The sequence below is a fragment of the Ornithorhynchus anatinus genome, chromosome 1 (assembly GCF_004115215.2).
Source record: "Ornithorhynchus anatinus isolate Pmale09 chromosome 1, mOrnAna1.pri.v4, whole genome shotgun sequence".
NCBI classification, from domain to species: Eukaryota; Metazoa; Chordata; class Mammalia; order Monotremata; family Ornithorhynchidae; genus Ornithorhynchus; species Ornithorhynchus anatinus.
In genome coordinates, this window is record NC_041728.1 from 152,705,730 (window position 1) to 152,716,184 (window position 10,455).

Below are 10,455 nucleotides of genomic sequence, written 5' to 3' on the forward strand. Positions count from 1 at the left end.
TGAAGTTAAACTAACAAAACAGTTGGAAATGTTCTAGCTACTTTGATGAGCCTTAACAGTCCCTACCTTCAGCTGCTCTTGCTCATTTTAAATGACTTCATTATCCTTCTCATCCTTACCTGTGTGCCTACCTGAGTGGCCTAATGTAAATAACATGGGTCTGGGAATCAGAGGCCCTGGGTTCTAATTCCTGCTCTGTCACTTACCTACTGGGTGACTTTGGGTATGTCATTTCACTTCTGTTTCCCTCAGTTCCCTCATTTGCAAAATGGGGATTCAATAATTATTCTCCCTCCTAATTAGACTTTGAGCCCAATGAGGGACCTTATTATCTTTGATCTACCCCAGTGCTTAGTACAGTGCTACGCATATAGAAAGTGCTTAACAAATACCACAGTTAGTATTAATATTACTGTGCTTGGAAATACACGTCTCTTTCCACCCCCATCCCTTTACACCTAATCAAACCACTTGGCCCCTACCTTTCTTCCTTTCTGACCATCATCTTCAACTCTTCACACACCAAAGGCATTTTCCCAACTGTTTTCAAACCTGCTCGTGTCTCCCTTATCGTAAAAAAACCCTGATTAGACCCCAGTGTTCCCTCCAGCTATCACCCCATCTCCCTCCTACCATTCCTCTCCAAACTCCTTCAGTGTGTTGTCTACAAGTGTGTCTCCACTTCCTCTCCTCCAATTCTCTCCTTGACCCCATCCAATCTGGCTTCACTCCATAGAAACTACCCTCTCAAAGGTCTACCTCAAATGACCTCCTCTGTGCCAAATCCAGTGGCTTCTACTCCATTCTAATCCTCCTCGACTTCTTGGCTGCCTTCAACACCATCAACCACCCCTTCTCCTGGAATCATTATCCAACCTTGGCTTCACTGACACTGTCCTCTCCCAGGTCTCCTTCTATATCTCTGGCTGCTCATTCTCTGTCTCTTTCATGAGGTCCTCCTCTGCCTCCCACCCCCTAACTGTGGGAGTGCCTTCCCAGTATTTAGTGCTTGGAGCATAGTAAGGGCTTAACAAATGCCACTTTAAAAAAAAGGCTCAGTTCTGGATTTCCTTATATTCTCCATCTGTACCCACTCCTTGGAGAACTAATTTTCTCCCAAGGCTTCAACTACCATCCCTTTGCAGACAATTTCTAAATCTATATCTCCAGCCCTTATCTTTATCCTTCTCTGCAGGATAGTATTTTCTACAGGACATGTCTTCTTGGATGTCCTGCCACCACCTCAAACCCAATATGTCCAAAACAGAATGCCTTATATTCCCACCCGAACCAGCCTCCTTGCCTCACACCCCCATAACCTTGACACTATCCTCGACTTCTTTCTCTCATTCAACCTACATATTCAGTGTCACCTTATGCTGTCCTTTCAACTTTCATAACATTGTTTAAACCCACCCCTTCCTCTCCATCAAGCATTTATCCTATCTCGTCTTGATTACTTGATCAGCTTCCTTGCTGACCTCCCTGCCGCCTGTCTCTCCCCACTTCAGTCCATACTTCACTCTGCTGCCTGGATCGTTTTTCAACAAAAACATTCAGTTCATGTTTCCCCACTCTTCAAGACCTCCAGTAGTTGCCCATTCACCTCTGCATCAAATAGAAACTCCTTATCATCAGCTTTAAAGCACTCAATCACCCTGCCCCCTCTTACCTCACATCCTGATTCCCTACTACAATGCAGCCCACACACCACACTTCTCTCATTTAATGCCAACCTATTCACTGTACCTTCATCTCATCTATCTCACCACAGATCTCTCTCCCATGCCCTACTTTTGGTCTGTAATGCCCTCCCACTTCATATCCATCCATATCTCCCCATCTTCAAAGCCATATTGAAAGCACATCTTTAACAGGCATCCCCAACTAAGCCCTCATTTCCTCTTCTACTCTCTTCTGTATCACCCTTGTACTTGGATCTGAACCCTTTATTCACCTCTCTCTCATCCCCACAGAACTTATGGGTATATCTGTAATTGATGCATTTATATTAATATCCCATCTCCCCCTCTAGATTGTAAGCTTGTTGTAGGCAGGGAACATATATACCTACTCTCTCAAGCACTTACTTACAGTGCTCTGCACGTATTAAGGGCTCAGCAAATACAACAGTTGATTGTTTTTCATTAAATAGAACATCATGGAAGAACAGAAGAGCAGAGTTGTCATAACACTGCTATGAATTAGCAATGAATTAAGTGTTGTGATCAGGATTATGTGGTTAGCCTGTTATCAGACCTTCAACCAATCAAGAAAGATCACTGGTTTAGGAATCAGAGGTCATGAGTTCTAATCCAGGCTCCACCATTGGTCAGCTGTGTGACTTAGGCAAGTCACTTAACTTCTCTGTGCCTCAATTACCTCATCTGTAAAATGGGGATTAACATCTTGAGCCCCATGTGGGGCAACCTGATTTCCTATCTCTACCCCAGCGCTTAGAACAGTGCTTGGCACACAGTAAGCATTTAACAAATACCATTACTATTACTATGTGCAGAGAACTGAAATAAGATAATGGGAGAGTACAATACAACAGAATTAGCAGACCTGTTTCCTGCTCATAACGAGCATGCAGTCTAGAGGAAGAGACAGACATTTATACAAACAGATAAATTACAGATACATTTATATATATACAGATATATCATATATATATATATGAGTGCTGTGGGGCTAAGGAAGGGATGAATAAAGGGTGCAACTCCAGGGTGCAAATAAGACCTCATTAGGATTTCATAAGGGAACCAACATCACATATTTACAATACACTATTTGCAAGTATTTTCAGTAGTGCAAAAAGATCCCCTGTGAGGTGCTGATGTCCACTAATATCAGACATGTGTCAGGTAAATATCAGAAATAAGTAAAGTTCAGTAGTGTAAGCTTTATAAAGCAAAAGTTAAAAAAGTTAAACCTATATCAGAGTTGACATGAAATAAGTTTCAAAGGCTTTTATATTTTCCACAGCCTTCTTGAATTTCACCCAGTATGAGAGAAGTCACTTACTATTTCTATTGTTTCCCAACCATCTGACACCAACAATTGAAATTTTTTGAAAACACATGGGATTTCAGGAATGTAACTACCATACTGTAGGGGATATACCTTCCTTCTAGTAGTTTACATCTAATGGAAGAAGCAAATGGAATTCATTGGCCAATACATAGCTAGCCTGCTTAAGCTGTGCACGATTTAGATTTTATCTATTCTGGGACATTCCAGATGGCACTAAAACTGGACATAATAACTTAATATTTGGGTTTCCACTTAAATGATATGGCCATTCATCTTGTGGTCAGGGAACATGTTTACCAAATCTGTTATACTGTATTCTTCTTAGCATTTAGTACAGTGTTCTGTGTGTAGTAAGTGCTCAATCAATACACTGATTGATTGTACTTCATGATCATCATCAATGGTATTTATTGAGTACTTACTATGTGCAATAACTGCACTAGGCAACAACAGAATTATACATTCCCTGCAGTTCCAATTGGTCTTTCAGTCTGTCTTTTAATATTAGTTGATCTTCCAAAATTATCTTGTCCTTCCCTTGATTTGCCATTATTCTTCATGTTCTTATCAATAAGCCAACATCGAATATGATATCTTTGTTCAGCCTCCTTTATATTCAAAATTTATTTCCAAAACCTTATTTCAATAGTATTTATTGAGCGCTTACTATGTGCAGAGCACTGTACTATTTCGTTACTGGCTCTTATATTCTCCTAAACTAGTAGCCACTGTAAATGTTTCTTATTACATATGTAATGCATTATCATCAGCCTTTTAACAATATTTTAATGGTTTTGTTTAAATTGGGAAGCAGCGTGTCTCAGTGGAAAGAGCCCGGGCTTGGGAGTCAGAGGTCATGGGTTCGAATCCCAGCTCCACCACTTGTCAGCTGTGTGATTGTGGGCAAGTCACTTAACTTCTCGGTGCCTCAGTTACCTCATCTGTAAAATAAGAATTAACTGTGAGCCTCACGTGGGACAACTTGATTACCCTGTATCTACCTCAGTGCTTAGAACAGTGTCCTGCACATAGTAAGTGCTTAACAAATACCAGCATTATTATTAAATCAACTTCCAGAAGTTTTCTCCGCAGGTCCTTATTTTCTATTTCAATTGTAATTTCAATTTTAAGGAAGGAATCTGCCAAAGTTAAAATTAAAGTTCTGATTTCAATTTCTTAACACTTTTAGGTTGTAAATGTTTTTCTGTTTTGACCAATATCTTACCTGAAATCTTTCATTATGGAAGAAATAAATATTTAAACAACCAAGATTTACTCTTTCTTTGTAGGCTTTGATAAGCAGCTTCCTCCTTGGTTTATAGTCAGGAATATTACAGCTCTCCCTTCTGTCATTTCAACATTTCTGCCTCAGTAATAATGATAATAATATTTATCAAGTACTTAGTATGGGCCAAGCTATCATAACTACAGAATAATCAGATTGGACCTAGTTTCTGTTCTACACAGGACTCACAGTCTATGGGGAAAGAAGAGGTAATTCAGGTAAATCCATTTTACAGATGAGGAAACTGAGGCACAGAGAAGGTAAGTGGTTTGCTCAAGGTCACAAGCAGACTCTCCATCCAAACCGCTATCATGTTAGCGCAATCACTCATCGTATCCTGACTGGATTACTGCATCAGCCTCCTTTCTGACCTCCCAACCTCCTGCCTCTCCCCACTTTAGGCCATACTTCACTCTGCTGCCTGGATTGTCTTTCTACAGAAACTTTCAGGGCATGTCACCCCCCTCCTCAAAAATCTCCAGTGGCTGCCTATCAGCCTCCGTATCACACAATAACTACTCACTATTGACTTCAAAGCTCTCCATCACCTTGCTCTTTCTTACCTCACCTCCCTTTTCTCCTTCTACATCCCAGCCCACACACTCCACTCCTCCTCTGGTGCTAACGTTTTCACTGTGCCTCCATCTCACCTGTCTTGCTGCTGACCCCTGGCCCAAGTCCCAGGCTGAGCCCTCCCTTTCCCTCTGCTCCTCCTCCCCTCCCCATTCTCCCTACTCCCTCTCTCAGCTCTACCCCTTCCACTCCCCACAGCACTTGTGTATATTTGCACATATTTATTGCTCTATTTATTTTATTAATGATGTATATATATCTATGATTCTATTTATCTATTTTGATGGTATTGATGCCTACTTGTTTTGTTTTGCTGTCTGTGTCCCCATTTTAGACTGTGAGCCCATTGTTGGGCACGGATTGTCTCCATCTGTTGCTGAATTGTACATTCCAAGCACTTAGTACAGTGCTCTGCACACAGTAAGCGCTCAATAAGCGTGGCTCAGTGGAAAGAGCATGGGCTTTGGAGTCAGGGCTCATGAGTTCGAATCCCAGCTCTGCCACTTGTCGGCTGTGTGACTGTGGGCAAGTCACTTAACTTCTCGGTGCCTCAGTTACCTCATCTGGAAAATGGGGATTACGACTGTGAGCCTCACGTGGGACAACCTGATTCCCCTGTGTCTACCCCAGCGCTTAGAACAGTGCTCGGCACATAGTAAGCGCTTAACAAATACCAACTTAACTTCTCTGTGCCTCAGTTCCCTCATCTGTAAAATGGGGATTAAGACTGTGAGCCCCACGTGGGACAACCTGATTCCCCTATGTCTATCCCAGCGCTTAGAACAGTGCTCGGCACATAGTAAGCGCTTAACAAATACCAACATTATTATTATTATTAATAAATACGACTGAATGAAAAAATAAATGGACTGGAATGCCCTCCCTCTCAAATCTGCCAAACAATCACTCTTCCCCCCTTCAAAGCCCTATTGAAGGTGTACCCCTCCAAGAGGCCTTCCCAGACTAAGCCCCCTCTTTCTCAGCTCCCCCTCCTTTCCGCGTCACCTAGACTCACTCCCTTTACCCTTGCCCACCGGCCCACAGCACTTCTGTATAATGTGTATATATCTATAATTCTGTTTATTCATATTGATGCCTGTTTACTTGTTTTGATATCTGTCTCTCCCCCTCTAGACTTTAAACCCATTGTGAGCAGATATTGTCCCTATTGCTGCATTGTACTTTCCAAGTGCTTAGTACAGTGCTATGCACACAATAAACGCTCAAAAAATACGACTGACTGACTGACTGACTGACTGACTGACTGACTGAATGAATGAATGAATGAATGAATGAATGAACTAGTGGCAGAGCCAGAATTAGAATGCAGGTCCCCAGAGAAGCAGTGTGACCTTGTTTTGCTGTCTGTCTCCCCCGTTTAAACTGTGAGCCCATTGTTGGGCAGAGATTGTCTCTATCTGTTGCCAAATTGAACATTCCAAGCGCTTAATACAGTGCTCTGCACATAGTAAGCACTCAATAAATGATTGAATGAATGAATGAATGAAAAAACACTGACCTGGGAGTCAAGGAAGCTGCATTCCAATCCTGGCTCTATATTCCAATCCCATGGCAAGTAGCAGAGAAATTCTATGAGGTGGAAGAGCTGGATACCCAACGGCTTAAGGGTGGAGGAATCCAAGGGCATAATCACTTGGGTACCCAGCTCTCCCACCCGTAGTATTTAACATAGACATCTTGAAATTCTGTTCCTTCCATTTACTTGTAATATATTTTCATGCCTGCCTCCCCTGATACACTGTAAATTTTTTAAAGGCAGGAATCTAATGAACTCTCCCAAGCACTTAGGATAATATAATAAAGATGGTTTTCGTTAAGCACTTATTATGTGCCAAGCACTGTTCTAAGTGCTGGCGGAGATGCAAGGTAATCAGGTTGTCCCACATGGGGCTCACAGTCTTAATCCCCATTTTACAGATGAGGTAACTGAGGCACAGAAAAGTTAAGTGACTTGCCCAAAGTCACGCAGTTGACCAGTAGTGGAGCCGAGGTTAGAACCCATGACCTCTGACGCCCAAGCCCGTGTTCTTTCCACTCAGCCATGCTGCTTCTCAGTTATAAGATATGTTCTATTACTTGATTGAATATGAAGATGATTTTATACTTTAATCCACTCAGAGAAAGAATCAAGATCCTATCACGGCATTTCCAGCCACGATTCGTATTCCCTCTCAGTCTGTAACTGTTAGTGGTTTAAACTGTTCCATGTCCTAATAGGGATCTTTAGTCACTCCCCAAATTACAATCTGTATTCAGTTAGTGCCATATTGTGTGACTTCTGTGATAACTGAGTCAAGCAATACAGATTTTATATAAAAACACATAATGGATTTATTGATGCTTTAAACTACTTACCAAACTCTTTCTGCTGCTGCACTCTTTTTCTCTCAGTACACTACAATAGAGTTGGTAGATGTGATCCTCACTCTCGAGAAGCTTACAGTCTAGAGGAATGCCCCAAACTATCCTAACAGGCTCTCTTGCCCTGTCCCAGGGCTCCCTTTCTTCACCCTAAATTGCAGGAATCATCTTACCCTCTTCCTTGTTATCTTGTTGCTCTCCTACTACAACCCAGGCTGCATACTTTGCTCCTCTGTCAACCTACTCACTATACCTCAATCTTGTCTATGTGGAATGCTCTCCTCCCTCTTCATAACAGGCAGACAATTGCTTTCCCTGCCTTCATAGCCTTATTAAAGGCACATCTCCTCCCGCTTCCCATACTTAACAAGTGCTATTAAAAACCAAAAAGAGAAAAGCTAGCCAACTCACTCTGATTCTAATTCCATTTTGTTGTCTCAGTGGGAAAAACGTTTTCTTGCTTATAAAGGATGGTACATGTGATTCAGATGAAAGGATCAATAGAGAAGCAGCATGGCGTGGTAGAGCATGGACCTGGGAGTCAGAAGGTCATGGGTTCTAATATCGCCTCAGCCACTTGTCTGCTGAGTGATCTTGGATAAGTCACTTCACTTCTCTGGGCCTCAGTTTCCTCATCTGTAAAATGGGGATTGAGACTGTGAGCTCCACATGGGACAGGGACCGTGTCCAACTCAATTTGCCTGTATCCACCCCAGTGCTTAGTACAGTGCATCGCACAGAGTAAGTGCTTAACAAACACCATAATTGTTATTATGATTTTCATTAAGTGCTTAGTACAGTGCTCTGCACATAAGTGCTCAATAAATATCACTGATCAATTAATTGTTTGATTGAAGGGAACATGAGTAGAGAAAATGAGGGCTTAGTCAGGGAAGGCCTTTTGGAGGTAATTTTATTTTACCACCTCTTGGAAAATGGGGAGAGTGGTGGTCTGTTGACCAGAGGGAGGATTTGGGCTAGGGGTCACTGGCAACACAGATGAGATCAAGGTCCAGTGAGAAGGTTGGTATTAAAGGAGCAAAGTGGGCAGGCTGTGTTGTAGTAGGAATAGAGGATCATCAAGGTATGATAGGAGAGGGAGAGCTGATTGTGATAAGGTAGGAGGGGGCAAGGTGGTGGGCCATTTTAAAGTCAATAGTAAGGAGTTTCTGTTTGATTCAAAGTTGGATGGGCAACCACTGGAAATTTCTGAGGAGCGGGGAGACATGGACAGAATGTTTTTTCAGAAAAATGATCTTGATTGAACTAAGGACTGTAGTGGGGAGAAACAGGAAGGAGGGTAGTCAGCAGGGAAGACTATTTCAGGATTAAGAAAGTAGCTCAAAAGATCTCACTTACCTCAGATTCCTAGAGTTTCCTTCTGGCTACGAGGCCCTGTCTATGTCCTCCCCTCAGTGAGCCACGCTATTTTCTTGGGGACCCACACCGACTCCCACAGTGTCAGCCAGCAGCCTCTATTCTGTCCCAACTTGCAACGGGCCTGGGAATCGGGAGGACTTGTGTTCTAATTCTGCCTTCACCACCTGTCTGCTGTGTTATGTTGGGCGAGTCACTTCACTTCTCTGGAGTTTAGTTACCTCATCTGTAAAATGGGGATTCAGACTGTGACCTCCCAACCTCCTGCCTCTCCCCACTTCAGTCCATACTTCACTCTGCTTCCTGGATTATTCATTCATTCAGTCAGTCGTATTTATCGAGCCCTTACTGTGTGAAGAGCACCGCACTAAGTGCTTGGAAAATACAGGTTGGACACAGTTTTGATTAACTTGTATCTATCCCAGCACTTAGAACAGTGCGTGGCATATAGTAAGTGTTTAACAAATGCCATCATTATTTTTAAAAAGTTCCATAATTATTATTATTAAAAACCCAGCAGCATAGAGGAAAGAAGCCCCAGCCAGGGACGGATTAATACGGGGGCTCACGGGGCAAAGCCTCATCCTCGGGCTCGGGAGATCCTGTTGGGATTTGAAGCCATACTGATGTCTTCACAAAAGTGGTTCAGATTTGATTCAGATCTATGTTTTAATCTGAATTATCTGAACATGGGTCTCCACCTGGTCAGCATGCAAAATGCACTGGATTTTAATAAAAGGACTCACATTTATTAATACCCAATATTTTTAAAACAGTTATGCTTTTTTATGCAAGCAATCATTTAATGATAAAGGATTGTCAAGGCTTCTTTTGTTTCTCATAATTAGCAACTATATTTTAAAGAAGAAAGTGTGCTTTTTCTGTTCATTAACACTGATACTACCTAGGCAGAAAATCACTTAAGTCCATGATCTAAAAGTCACTGTGGATGCCACGTTACCGGCTCCACCAGGACAAAATCAATTAACACCACTAGGGATGTCATTATTGTCACATTATGTCACCAGATATCCTCCAGAGTAAATAAGTGATTTATGGCATTTTTAATACTATGGCTTTAAAAACAAAACATTGGAAGTTAGGCTTGGTTCTTATATCAAGGGAAATGTAAACACCAGAGAAAAGGTTTTTCATGGCTTCTAGCCAGATTTTCACTATAGAAGAATTATGGTATTACCATATATGAAAATGCAAGCAACTGTTTCCAGTCTTTTGGGAAAAGGGTGGCAAAATATGATCATTTTTGATCCTTATTTTTCCTAATTTTTTTTTTTACCGAATCATTTTGTAAGACTTCACTTAAATCCAAGCTCCAGTGCTAGATGCTGGAAACCAGTCGAACTATGGCAAACACACAACAGTGGCAGATGCATGAGTTCAACAGTTGCGACTTCTATTCTACTAAGAGCAGCTGGGTTCCTATCACCAAAGACCTAAGAATCCTGGATGTTACAAGGCTGAAAATACCCATTCAGAAATAGGACAGAGTGGTTTGAATTTGGTTGACCGCATCAGACTTCCTCTGGGTGAGTCCCAAATCAATGTTGTGTCTCTCAGAGGCTTAAAAGCAGCACAAAGAGCAATCACTCTGAATCGGGTTAGCAGACCTAAATGTCACTCATGGGTGGCAGCTAGATCAGTGGTTACCTTTATCAGTAAATCTAAATTATACACAGATCTCTTTGGGTCAATTTTTTTTTTCAATCAAGCATCTCTTTAATCTTCCCTGCGATGAGTGGTTATTGGAGGTAATCTTTTATTTTTAAAAAACCCCAGTTTTT